This window comes from Cervus canadensis, chromosome 32 (genome assembly GCF_019320065.1).
Source record: "Cervus canadensis isolate Bull #8, Minnesota chromosome 32, ASM1932006v1, whole genome shotgun sequence".
Taxonomy (NCBI): domain Eukaryota; kingdom Metazoa; phylum Chordata; class Mammalia; order Artiodactyla; family Cervidae; genus Cervus; species Cervus canadensis.
In genome coordinates this window covers 37,501,327-37,514,521 of record NC_057417.1, presented here as the reverse complement: position 1 = coordinate 37,514,521, position 13,195 = coordinate 37,501,327, and the positions used below count along the sequence as shown (strand labels likewise).

Here is a 13,195-nt window from a genome sequence, read left to right as displayed (position 1 = left end):
GGACTGAACCCAGGCCGTCTGCATTGGATGTGCAGTCTTAACCACTGGACCACCAGGAAGTCCCACCTTTGGAGAACCTTAATGTCTTCACAGAGCAGGATACACAGGACCCAGTGGTCAACAGATCACAGCCCAGCCTCCCAGAGCTAGACAGGAAGCACAGAACTTCCTGCGACAAGTCTATGAAAACTGGGGCTAAGGGTTGCCGAGGAAAAGGCCGGGAGCTCCTCAGCGTATGACAGGGCCCTGGGGAAGCCCCGTGAAGGGAGCTGAAGGGTAAGGACGGCATGCTTGGGAGAGGCGAGACTTGGGCCCAGAGAGAGAAGGACAGGAAGGCCACGAGGCAGGCAGGATGGGCAGAGGCTAGTGGCCCAGAGCCCAGGGACCTAGAGGCCACAGGTAGGTCCAGGTTCATGGAACATAGAGTGAGGTGGGGAAGGATTCTCCCAGAGGGGGTACCTAGTCAGCGTGGTTTTTTTTTTTTTTCCTTTAATTTTATTAGTTGGAGGCTAATTACTTCACAACATTGCAGTGGGTTTTGTCAGCGTGGTTTTACAAAACTCACCAGACACCCGGAGGAGAACGGATGCAAGGTGAGGTGGGGGCGTCCAAAATGGGAGCTGAGAGAACAGTCAGGAGGCCACCCCACACACAACTCCCTCCCCCTGCCTCAGGGTAGAGGAAAGGGAGGCGGGGTGGGAGGTGCTGGAGGGGGCTGAAAAGGGCTCAGAGCTGGTGGTCTCTTTCAGGGAACTGGGTTTGAGGGAGAGAGGACTGGCCTGCCCAGCTGGTAGCTCAGTGGTAAAGAATCTGCCTGCTAATGCAGGTTTGATCCCTGATCCAGGAAGATCCCACATGCCTCAGAGCAACTAAGCCTGTGGGCCACAACTACTGAGCCTGTGCTCTAGAACTGCAGAACCACAACTGTTGCCCCATTGATCTGAAGTTACTGAAGGCGGAGGGCCCTAGAGCCGGTGCTCGGCAACAAGAGAGGCCACCAAAAGGAGAAGCCCCCGCAAAGCAATGAAAAGTAGCCCCTGTAGGCTGCAATTAGAGAAAAAACGCTCACAGTCACAAAGACCCAGCACAGCCATAAATAAATAAATAAATAAGCAATAAAATGTAAAAAAATACATAGGATGACGGTACACTTTCTTTTTAAAAATAACTTGCATTGGTCTTTCTTTCAAGCTAAAAATAATGTAATTCATGGTCATGAAATAAATAAGAAAATATTAAGAAAAAATATTACAATATTTCCAATAATTCCATCACCTAGAGATAGGTTTGTAGTAAGTATTTTTATATTCAGAAAATTGGGGTTATACAGTTCTTTTATTTTCTTGGACATTCCCTCTGACTTGCGGGATCTTAATTTCCTCCGGAGAGTCAAACCTGGGCAGCAGCAGTGACACCGAATTCCAACAACTGCACAGCCAGGGAATTCCCTATTTTTTTCTTAATATATTACAAAGGTCTTTCCAGCGTCCATTTTACTGCGTACCACAACGTACCATCACAGGGGTGGGGATCATTCATCCAGCCAGTCCCGCTGGACGTATCCCGGTTGTGTCCAGGTCGGTAACGATCCTCTCAAAAGTCTTGGGGTGAGATAGCGGCTCCAGGGAGGGTCACCGCTCCCAACATTTCCACCCGTCGCTCAGGCATCCTCGCCAACACCCGCAACACCATTGAAAATAAAATATTGACAACGGGCCCCCCTCCCCGCTTCATCTGCCGGCACATCCCCCGCGTGTTTTCTCCTGGGGGCTACCACCGCTAGCCTGAAGGGCCGGTCCAGGGATGCCCCCTCCCCTTCCCCTTCCCCGCGTGTCTGATGCTCCAGGAGGCCGGGAGCCGGCGCGCCCGGAGGCCGTCTGGTCCAGCGGACCTGGGACGCCCACCCAGGCCCTTTGCGGCCGGGGCATCGGCTCCAAAGTGACTTCTGCTGGGGCCAGGGAGGATTCCTCAGTGGCGATCCGGCAGATGGCCCGCTATCCGAGATCCGTGCTCCCAGTCCTTCTCCAACAGACCCTCCGACCCAAGTCGCAGACCCTCCTCCTCCATGTCTGATTTCCCCCAGCAGGTACCGCTTCCAAGACACCACGTGACCCACTGTTTATTAAGATCTATGACTTCTCCCCCCACCCTCCTGCTCCTTAACTTAGGCTCAAGTACGCGGGGGCGGCGGTTTTTGTTGATTTCCGCCCCGGAGGCGCTCAGGGCGGACAGGCAGGGGTGCGGGACGCGAAGCCCCGGCAACGGGCGGAGATGCGGGGACCTGGAACGCCGAGCCGGAGGTCAGGCGGACCTTAGGCCCGAAAGGGAGGCGTAGGAGGGAGTACGCAGGAAGGAGGGGATTCGACCAAAGGTGCGGAGAATGTGAGCAGGCGGGCCCCGCGCGACCTGGACCCGCACCTGCCCGGAGCGCGGGGACGCGGCGAGGCGCGGAGGGAAGGGGAGGGGAGGGGCGTCAGGGGAGCTGCATTTTCTAGAGGAACAGTGTCTTCTTTCTGTCCACGTGAGGACGCGCGGCCAGAAGTCTGGGGGCTCCGGCCGGACGAAGGCGGAGCCGGGTGGGGCGGGCGGAGGGCTGGGAAGTGTCGCGGCGGGCAGAGGGCGCAGGCGCGGTGCGGGAGGGGAGTGGGGGCGTCGTTGCACCTGGGGCGGGTGAGAGGCTGGGCCGGCTCTTAGGATGCTGGACCACTCGGATCGCCACCCGCAAAGTGTCCAGGAGAGCATTCCCAGGCCCCACAGCTCCCCGCACCAGAGCAATCCCGGTCCCCTCTGCACAGGGCGGTCAGAGAATAAGCGGGCAGTGACTGTGCGCTGTGAGTGGGGGCTGGACCTATGGGCGATGGCCGGACTCATGGACGAGCATCGGATAGCTGGGCAGGGGCTGGATCAGTTCTGAAAAAGATGCTTTCCTCTCACTAAATGCCAAAGGGATAGATTTTTCTTTTCTATTTTTTTTTTTTTAGATTTTTTTTTTCGTTTGACGTTTTATTTTGACATGATTTCATGCAGAAAAATTGCAAGAAGTGTACAAAGCATTCCCATATACTTTTCACCGAGGTACCCCGAAACTTAGGAATGAAGCAGTCACAGCAGCAATAGCAAAATTTAGAAATGAGTGTCCAATAGGAAAATAACTAAATCAGGTAGCCAATCATATGTAAATAGGCTTATAATATTGGGGAGCGTTATAATATACAGGTAGGTGGAAAAAGCAAGAATACTTGAAAATAATTGCCATGGAGTGTGTTTGCAATGATGTAAAGTTTAAAATAGAGATCTATTTTCGAAAAGACTGACAAGAAAGATGACAACTGTAAACTTAAGGGGTCAAAAGCCATCCTGAGAAGGAATGAAGTTGGAGAATTCACTCTCTGATTTCAAAATTTACCACAAAGCAACAGTAATTGTGTCAGGGTGGTGGTGCTGGCACAAGATAGACACAGACCATGAATAGAATTGAGAGTCCAGAAATAAATCCTCATATTTACAGTTAATTGTTTTTCAACAGCGGAGTCAAAAGAATTACAGGGAGAAAAGAACACTCTTTTCAACAAATGGATGTTCATATGCAACAACTAGGATGTTCATATGCAAAAAAAAAAAAAAAAAAGAAATCACAGCCCTACTTTGCCTGTGCATACTTAGTCATTAAGTCATGTGCAACTCTTTGCAAACCCATGGACTATAGTCTGCCAGGCCCCTCTGTCCGTGGGATTTTCCAGGCAAGAATACTGGAGTGGGTTGCCATTTCCTTCTCCAGGGAATCTTCCCGACCCCGGCATCGAACCTGAGTCTCCTGCATTGGCAGGCGGATTCTTCACCACTGAGCCACCTAGGAAGCCCCGTACTTTGCCCATACACAAAGGATAACTCAAAATGGGTTTAAGTCTCAAATGTTAAGAAGTAAACTACCAAACTTTTTAGAATATGTAGGGGTAAATCTTTGTGAACTTGGACTAGGCAATGATTTCTTAGATCTGACATCAAAAGCACAATCAGAAAAGAAAAAAAAAAAAGAGAGATAAACTGGACATCATCAAAATTAAGAGCTTCTGTGCTTCAGAGGACCCTGTTTTAACTGGGGGCAATAAAATGAAAAGACAATCCACAGAATGGGGGAAACTTTTTGCAAATCATATCTCTGACAATGGACATATATCTAGGATATATAAAGAATTTTTGGGCTTAATAATAAAATGACAACTCAACTTTGAAATGGGTAAAGGCTCTAAATAGACATTCTCCAAAGAAAATATGCAAATCACAAATAAGTACTTGAGAAGAGGATCAACATCATCAGCCATCAGGGAAATGCAAATCAAAACCACAATGAAGTGCCACTTCACTTCACAATGACATGCCATGCTAATCAGAAAGACAGATATTAACACGTGTTGACCAGGATGTGCAGAAATTGGAATCCTCACACATTGCTGGTAGGAATGTAAAATGGAGCAGACCCTGGGGAAAACAATTTAGCAATTCCTGAAATGCTAAAACAATTTAGCAATTCCTTCTCAATTCCTGAAACATTGACCCAGCAAGTCTACTCCTAGGTGGAAAAATAATTGAAAACATCTGTCCACACAAATTTGCACATGAATGTTCACAGCAGCACTATTCATAGTAGCCCAAAAGTGGAAACAACCCAAAGTTATTCAACAGATGAATGGGTAAACAAATTGAGGTATGTCTATACAGTGCAATATTATTTGATGATAAAAAGAATGAAGTACTGCTGGCATGCTACAACATGGATGGACTTTGAAAACACTATGCTAAGTGAAAGAAGCCAGACACTAAAGACCAAAGGTTGTATGATCCCATTTAAGTGAAATGTCCAGAATATGCCTATCTATAGAGACAGAAAGTAGATTAATAGTTGCTTAGGTTGGGAGGATGGGGGACTGAGGTGTGTTTCTTTTGGAGTGATGAAATTGTTCTAAAACTGATTGTGGTAACATCCGCATCTCTGTGAATATACTAAAACCGTTTCAATTGTACATGTTAATTGGGTGAATTGTATGCTAAGTGAATTATATCCAATAAATCTATTACCAAAAAAGATACAATAAAACCTTTATGTGTTAGCATAACATTTTTATGAAAATCATTGTATTTTCCAAAACAAATTTTATAAAAATGGCGTTTTACTTTTTTTGCGGGAGGGGGCGTAAATCTCTTTAATGTAGGTAAATGGAGCACTACACGATCTCATATGTGCTTCAGCATTCAACCTGTTACACGGCATATAACCTTTGGAATATCCCATGAGGACTTCCAGAAACCCCAGAGACTTTGAGGACCGTTTCTCTACTGTAAAATAAATATTTTCCCTCTTGCAATTAATTAGTATCTTGTGGAGAAATATGTAATTTGGGAATATGCAAATACTAGTTCCTTGTTAAACTTTCACCCTCCGGTCTTAGAGGCCATTTATTTTTGTCCAAATCAGTTATTACTTAATGTCGTCGTCGTGAAGTTGCTCAGTCGTGTCCGACGTCTTTGCGACCCCATGGACTGTAGCCTACCAGGTTCCTCCGTCCATGGGATTCTCCAGGCAGGAATACTGGAGTGGGTTGCCATTTCCTTATCCAGGAGATCTTCCCAACCCAGGGATTGAACCCGGGTCTCCCGCAGTGTAGGCAGACGCTTTATCGTCTGAGCCACCGGGGAAGTCCATCCTATTACTTAACGATGGTCGCCAAATGGTGATTTTCTGTTTCATTCCTTCTTCATTTATTAGTCGACATCCTACTGTAAGAGACTTCTCATCTCTCCGTTTACATCACTATCGGTCATGGGTTCTTGTTTTACTCAGTTATAACCTGTTATTATAATCATTTAGTTTGAACCAAATTGGCCCAACTTTGAGGTAGGTCATTTTACCTCTCAGTGACGTGCAGAAGAAATCTCCTTCCGCAGCCTAAGGAAAGTGACGGGCCTAAGAACGCACTTCAATGATCGCTTCCGCTCAATTAGCGCAGAATCAAATCCTGGGGCGGTTCGGAAGTCTCAAGTCCCCCCAGCTCTCTCTGAGCGTCACCGCACCGGACCTCCAGTCCAAGTCTCAGGTCTGAGTGACTCTCGGTCAGCGGACGCCGCCGCCCAATCCTGGGCTTGCCCCGCCTCTTTCGCGAACCCTGGCCCCGCCTCCCCGCGCCGATTGGCCAGGCCGCCAGCCGCCGCGCACTGAAGACCCGGAGAAGCGGAGTTTGTCCGAAGAATGGAGCCCCTGCGGCCCTGCTGCGCATGCTCGGGAGGAACCCGCGAGTGCGCTACTAGAGGCTGGCTCACCGGCGGGGCGGCGCTCGCTCCCTACGGCCAGCGGGGCGGCGCGCGCGACACGGGGCTCGCTCCCGAGAGGGCAGGTGGGGGCGCGGGGGTGGACACCCGGGTTGCGGTGGCCGGAGGCGCCTGGGCCGCGAGGTCGACGCCTGTGGCTGCAACGGCCCGAGGCCAGAGGACCCGCCGCGCGGCTCGGTCTCCGGAGAGGGAGGGCCCCGCTGTTGTCGCCGCCCGGCCGGTGCCCGGTGAGGACGGGCCCCAGCGGATCGGGGAGGGTCTCGGGTCCCTCGGCGTGGTTGCGCCCCAAGCCGAGCTCTCCCGGGGGTCCCCAGGGCTGCTGATGCTGGGGAGTGGGGTGTCCTCGAACTCTACGTCCCTCGATCAGGCCGCCTCCTTGTCCTTCACCTGCGATTCGCATCCTCCTTTCTCCTCCTCCCCCGCAACCCACCCGACCCCCCGGGACTGAGCCCCGACACCCCAAGACAGGGAGCCCCACATGGGCTTGCCTTTCCTTGATCGTGTCCGCCCCACCCAGCACTGCCCCCGCCCTGGCATCCACCCCAGCCCCATCCCGACTTTGCAGCTCCGGAGGTCCAGTGACCTTGCACTTTTTGCTGTTGTTACACCTGCTTCCACTGCTGAATATATATATTGCCTGTTGGTGCTTTCAAACTTTTTAGACTCAACCTACAGTGAGAAATATATCTGACATGCCTGTAGATGCCTATTACTGAGAGAGAAGTTTAAAGGGAGATTCTTACCTCAACCTCACATGACGCAGCCAGATCTACTCTACCTGGGTTCAAATTCTATCCTATCTTGTTCTAGTGTATTCTCCTTTCCATTAAAAAAAAAAAAAGACTATTGCTAACCCATTAAACTGATTTCAGGACCTAATGAGTTTGACCAGTTTGAAGCCCTTGCTTTAACCACCACAGGGGTCCAAAAGAGCCTGACATGACTGAGCACACACACGCACACACACATACACACACACACACACACTTTAGCTTCCATTACCCCTTGCGTTTGGAGGATGCTGAACTCCAGTAACAGATAATCAATCACGTGTAAACTTCAGTTCCAAAGAAAGGGTATATTTTTTTATCATTCTGACTGTAATGCTTTTCCAGGCCAAAACCATTTTTAAGACTTAGTTCAGTTCAGGCAAGTTTACCTTGTTCCTCTACCAAAAGCTCCTAGAAGGACTTGGGGAAGCTGGAGGCTAGATTGTGGAGTGTTTATAACGGAGATGGACTCCACTGTCGTTGGAGAAGGAAATGATTCGAGCTGAGCTTTAGGAAGTCAGTACTTCGTAGGGAGAATCCAGATGCTGGGCAGAAAGGCAGTTGAGGAGACAGTGGGGGGACTTCCCTGGTGGCCGAATGGCTAAGACTCTGCTCCCAGTGCAGGGGGCCTGGGTTCAATCTCTGGTCAGGGAACTAGATCCTGCAGGCCACAACTGAGTTCCCAGAACCAGTCCCTCAGGTCCCTGCAGCCAAATTAAAAAAAAAAAAAAAAAAGGAGACAGAATTTCCCTGGTAATCCAGAGGCTAAGACTCTGCTTCCAATGCAGGAGGCCCAGGTTTGATCCCTGGTCAGGGAACTAGGTGGTGAAAGAATCTGCCTGCCGATGCAGGAGTCTCAGGCTCCATTCCTGGGTCAGGATGATCCCCTGCAGAAGGAAATGGCAACCCACTCCAGTATTCTTGCCTGGGAAATCCCATGGGCAGAAGAGCGTGGTGGGCTGCAGTCCGTGGGGGTCACGAAAGAGTCGTGCATGACTGAGCATGCATACCCACGAAACTAGAGCCCCCACACCTCAACTGAGAGTCCACACTCGGCAAGGAGAAGATCACCAGTGCTGGGATGATGACCAGAGAGCCCGCACACTGCGACCAAGACCTGGCCCCGCCAGACACACGCAGAAATATTTTTTTAAAAAGGGAGGTGGTGGGAGAGGAAGCCCCGAGGTGATGTGGGGTGGGAGGGCATGGAAGATGGTGTGACCCGATGTCCAGAGACGTGAGGACAAGTCAGGCTTAATACAGGAAGCGTGAAAACTGCCATGATTGTGATCTACAGGGGTTAAGAGATTTGGGGCTGGGTGTCCCATTAGCTGGAATCTCCCTTTCTGTGCCCTCTGCCTCTAAATTGCTTTGGAGCAGTGGTCCTCAGGGGACATTCAGCAAACTTGGGTTGTCAGGATTTGAGGGATGCGACTGGCATCTCCCAGGTGGCGTTGGTGGTAAAGAACCTGCCTACCAATGCAGGAGACTCAAGAGATTTGGATTTGATCCCTGTGTCGGGAAGATCCCCTGGAGGAGGAAATGGCAAACCGCTCCAGTATTCTCGCTTGCAAATTCCATGGACGGAGGAGCCTGGTGGGCTACAGTCCATGGGGTCGCAAAAAGTCGGGCATGACAGCACGCAGTGGCATCTTGCAGGCAGAGGCCAGGGATGCTGCTGAACATCCTTCATTCCACAGGACAGCCCCCACGACAAAGAATTATCTGGTGCAAAAGGTCAGCGATGCTGAGGTTGAGAAGCCCTGCTTCGGAACAGAATCCTTAATCTTTGGGGGGATCACTGCCACCTTCGCCTCTCCCAGCACTAATGCCCGTGTGCACACTTGGAGACTACATACAGATCATGAGCCAATCAGTGGGCACATCCTAGTGGAGGGTGGGCAGCTTTTAGAATCATCCAGGACCTTTTTCAAACGTCAGGACCTTTGCACCTCCCCTTTCTACCCTTTGGATCCCCTCCTGGGCCTGGACAATGTACTTCCTGTTCTTATGTGATGTTTGTTGTTCATTCAGTCGTGTCGGACTCTTTGTGACCCCCAAAGAGTGCAGCATGCCAGGCATCCTGTCCTTCACCATCTCCCTGAGTTTGCTTAAATTCATGTCCATTGAGTCAGTGGTGTCATCCGACTGTCTCATCCTCTGTCGCCCTCTTCTCTTATGTGATGACTCACAGTTTATGGAAGAATTTCACATACGGTATCTCATTTGCCACTTTCCCTATTTCCCAGGTGAAATCAGTCCAGAGAAGTGATGGGATTTGCCCCTGGTCTCCCACCCAGCAAGCCAGCGCTGATGATGGGTGTTGGTGAACTGTGAAGGTGGTTCTCACTTGTCTATGAAGGTAATTCTCTTGCTCCTCCATCAGCAGCTGAGTGGGGATCTTAGGGCTTGGACCCACCGGTGTTTGAAAACAGTTTGCATGTAATATTAAGTGTCTCTTGGGTGTTGGGTTTATCAGAGCAGGCAAGCTGAGTATTGCACTCAGATTTGCTCTGTACCTCGATTTGGGAGGGGAGGAAAAGAGAATCAGAGAGCGATTAACTGTAAACTGTGAGGTTCTCGCACTTTCCATTCACATCTACCTGACTTAAAAATACTCCAGTCACTCTTTACTGAGTGAAAATAAAATATTATAAAACAAACACATTAAGGCCCAAGTATTTACCTCCAAACAGTGATCATCCAAAAAAAAGAAAAAAATTGAAATCCACCTAGAACAAATATACAAATATAATGCAAATAGAAGTTTCATAAAATAATGCTTACTTTTATTACATGCAATGCAGGTTAGTTATTTCCTGTGTGATTTTTAAAATTTCTGATTGGGGACTTCTCTGGTGGTCCAGTGGCTAAGATCTTCACTTCCAGTGCAGGGGGCCCAGGTTCGATCTCTGGTCAGGGAACTAGACCCCACGTGCTGCAGCTAAAGGTCCTACATGCCGCAATGAAGATTGAAGATCCCGAGTGCCACAACTAAAACCTGGCACAGCCAAACAAAATAGTAAAATAAATTTAAAATAACAAGTAAATAAAATTTCAGACTGGAGCCCACAGATTATAATACCAATGACCAGGGAGATTTGCTTAAGACCAAAACAGAGGAAATAAAACTCTTTCATGCAGATATAAAATGAACACGTGTTCAAGCTTTTGCTTAACCCATTAATCTAGGAACCAGTAAGATCTTATAACCAGTTTGCAAGGGAATCCAAAGAAGATTCTAGAAGACTGTAGGTCAGGAGTATTGACATGAATGCGTACATGGAGGCAAACCCAATTTTCCACTGATGCACAAATTTCCCCCAAAGCCTCATAATTTCAATGAAAGGTATTTTTTGCATGAAGTGAGGGTGGTCCTGTCCGATGGGGTGGGAGGTCTGATCATTTACACAGGTGTGGCACACTTGCTAATTCACCTCATAGGCCTTCTTGAGTTTGCTTTGCTGGAAGTTTCCGTAAGGAACCTCAGTTTGGACTTTTAAAAGTCTGGTATATGTTATCACAAGGCACTGAAGCCATGCCCAACAAGCTTCCTCTCCCAGATTTCATCTGTACTACTTAAAAATTTGGGCAAATTCCACTCTTCTTGAGGTCCCCAAAATACCTTAAGGTGTCTGAGACCTGTTAGATTGTTATTAAAGGATCATTTTAACAAGATGCAATCATGACTCTCCCATCAATGTAAAAATAAACAAACATTAACATCTGTTTAACATGCTAATGAAGGAACCTGTACATTGTGACAGATGAAATAACCTGTGAGAAACACTTCATGTGATGCCTTGCACAAAGGGAATGTCAAATCCTTCTCTGGGTGGCCACGGATCTTCCGGCCACCAAACCTCAAGCGCATCTAGTCCAGTGTTTCTCAAAGCCAAGTCCGTGATCCACCAGGACCAGAGCCTCAAGGGGTACTTGTTAAAAATCCAGATTCTTGAATTTGACTCTAGACTCATCCTCACAATTTTGGATGGGAAATATAGGCATCTGAATTTTTTTTTTTTAAGCAGCAAAAGGTTTATTGCAGGGCCAAGCAAGGAGAATGGGTGGCTCATGGTCAGAAACCGCCCCCAGCCTCTCGAAGACTTTCAGGGGAAAGCTTCTATAGGCAAAATTGGGGGTGGAGGCTGCAGGGTGCATGACTTTCTTCTAATTGGCTGGTGGGGAGGTAACCAGGCAGAGCTCCAGGAATCTCCAGCCCCAAGTATCTGCATTTTTATCAAGTGCTCCGATAAAAAGTAAATTTAAAAATAAAAGTATCAAACTACCCAAGTAATTCTTACAGATACCAGAATTACATACACAGATAATTGAAATAAAAGCTTCGTAAAAACTGAACTTAACCTCGTTATATGGGTGCACCTTTTCTGTGCTGTTTTTTAAACACTGCTCTTAAGCAGGATTCCTCAGCCTCGACTTTGCTGCTGCTTTAGACCAGATCCTTCCTCCTGGGGATGGTGGGGGCTCCCCGAGATCTGAGCCGCATCCTTGGCCCCCACCCACGGAGGCCAGGAGCCTGTCCTGCACCCTACTTGTGACAGCTAGAAGTGTCTCCTGACCTTGCCACGTGTCACCTGGGGGGCAGACCACCCTGACTGAGAACCACTGGCCTTAACCCTACTCCGTAGTGGATACCTGTCAATACCTATGGGTTAGAATCCTCAACTTGTAAAGAACCATTTTTAACTTATTTTAGGAATATAAGCCCTGAAAACAGACACAGGAGGTTCGCATGCTGGCTGTCCTTTAGTGGCCCAGCTCCCCGGTCACAGGAACCTAATAGTGAGCCTTAGTTTCCTGCTCTGTGAGTGAAAGAAAGTGAAAGTGAAAGTCACTCAGTCATGTCTGCCTCTTTGTGACCCTCATGGACTGTAGCCCACCAGGCTCCTCTGTACATGGGATTCTCCAGGCAAGAATCCTGGAGTGGGTAGCTGTTCCCTTCTCCAGGGATCACTCCCAACCCAGGGACTGAACCCAGATCTCCCACATTGCAGGCGAATTCTTTACCGTCTGAGCCACCAGTGGATGAAAGAACAGCAGACCTAAAGGATGAGGGTATTTGGGAGATAAAATGAAATAACCTATGCAGAGCCCTCGCCTAGCCCCAGGTAACTCAATGGCATTTGGAGACTATGAGGCATTGTAACCACAGTCCTTTGGATTCCTGAAGCACGTGTGGTTAGAACCCACCTGGGAAAACAAAGTACTGTAAGATTTCACTGGGAGTTGCCTCGCTCTCCCTGCTGGTGAAAGCTGAGAAGCTAAACCGGAAATGGCTTAGCAGCGGTGCAGCAGCCGGGGCTGGGGGTGGGGGCGCTGAGCAGACAGCGCTGGGGCAGCCACGCCAAGCAGGTCGCTTCGGGGACACCCTCCTTGCTCCCCGCGCCACCCTCCAGTCCCCCACGGTGGCTCCTGGTGGCCAGATTAGCTGGAAGCCACAGTGTGTTAGATGCTCAGTCATGTCTGACTCTCTGCGACCCCATGGACTGTAGTCCACCAAGCTCCTCTGTCCTTGGAATTCTCCAGGCAGAAATACTGGAGTGGGTTGCCATTCCCTTCTCCAAGCCTCAGTACTAAGCCATAAAATAGCTGGTGTGTAGGGCCAGTCAGTGCAGCTCTGAAGGCCTGGCTCTCACTACTGTGTGGTCCTGGGCCACTCGTGTCAGGCCCGAGCCTCAGTTTCTCCAGGAGCAGAGGGGGCAATGGTGCAGAGAGATCAATGGGTCCCCGCACTTGAGGTACCCGTGACGTCATAGGATGTTTGTTCTTGGCTCAGGTCCCAGCTCGAGGACCAGCCTCATGGCTCTGGGTCAGAGTATCACCTTGGTGTCCCCTCCTCTCCTCCACCCCACTCTCCCTGCTTCCACCCAGAAGGCCTATGGCTCACTTATTTTCTTTGTCAACTTCCACTGTGTCTAAAACCTGGGTTTTCAAAATCCTTTTGAGTTAATATTAGACACTTTAAAAAAAAGTTGCAAAATAAAAAAATAAAGAATTCCCCTGTGCTCATCACCCAGTCTCCGTGAATGTCAACATCTTACCAAACATGCAGTGATCAAGTCAGGGAAATCGGTCCTGTT

General features: G+C 49.1%; 1 protein-coding gene across 4 annotated transcripts in view; it reads left to right on the top strand.

The window, feature by feature from the left end:
• Window positions 1–13,195, top strand: part of FLYWCH1 (FLYWCH-type zinc finger 1) — a 41,970-nt gene that overhangs the window by 8,226 nt on the left and 20,549 nt on the right. For 2 of the 4 annotated variants that reach the window (XM_043455444.1, XM_043455440.1), the window contains exons 1-2: window positions 6,274–6,551; window positions 9,344–9,456. The exons of 1 other annotated variant lie outside the window; for it this stretch is intronic. The gene's annotated coding sequence lies outside the window, so the exon portion shown is untranslated. Of the gene's footprint in view, window positions 1–6,273; window positions 6,552–9,343; window positions 9,457–12,109; window positions 12,224–13,195 lie in introns of those variants that run through there. One more of the 4 variants, XM_043455442.1, reaches the window with a different exon arrangement.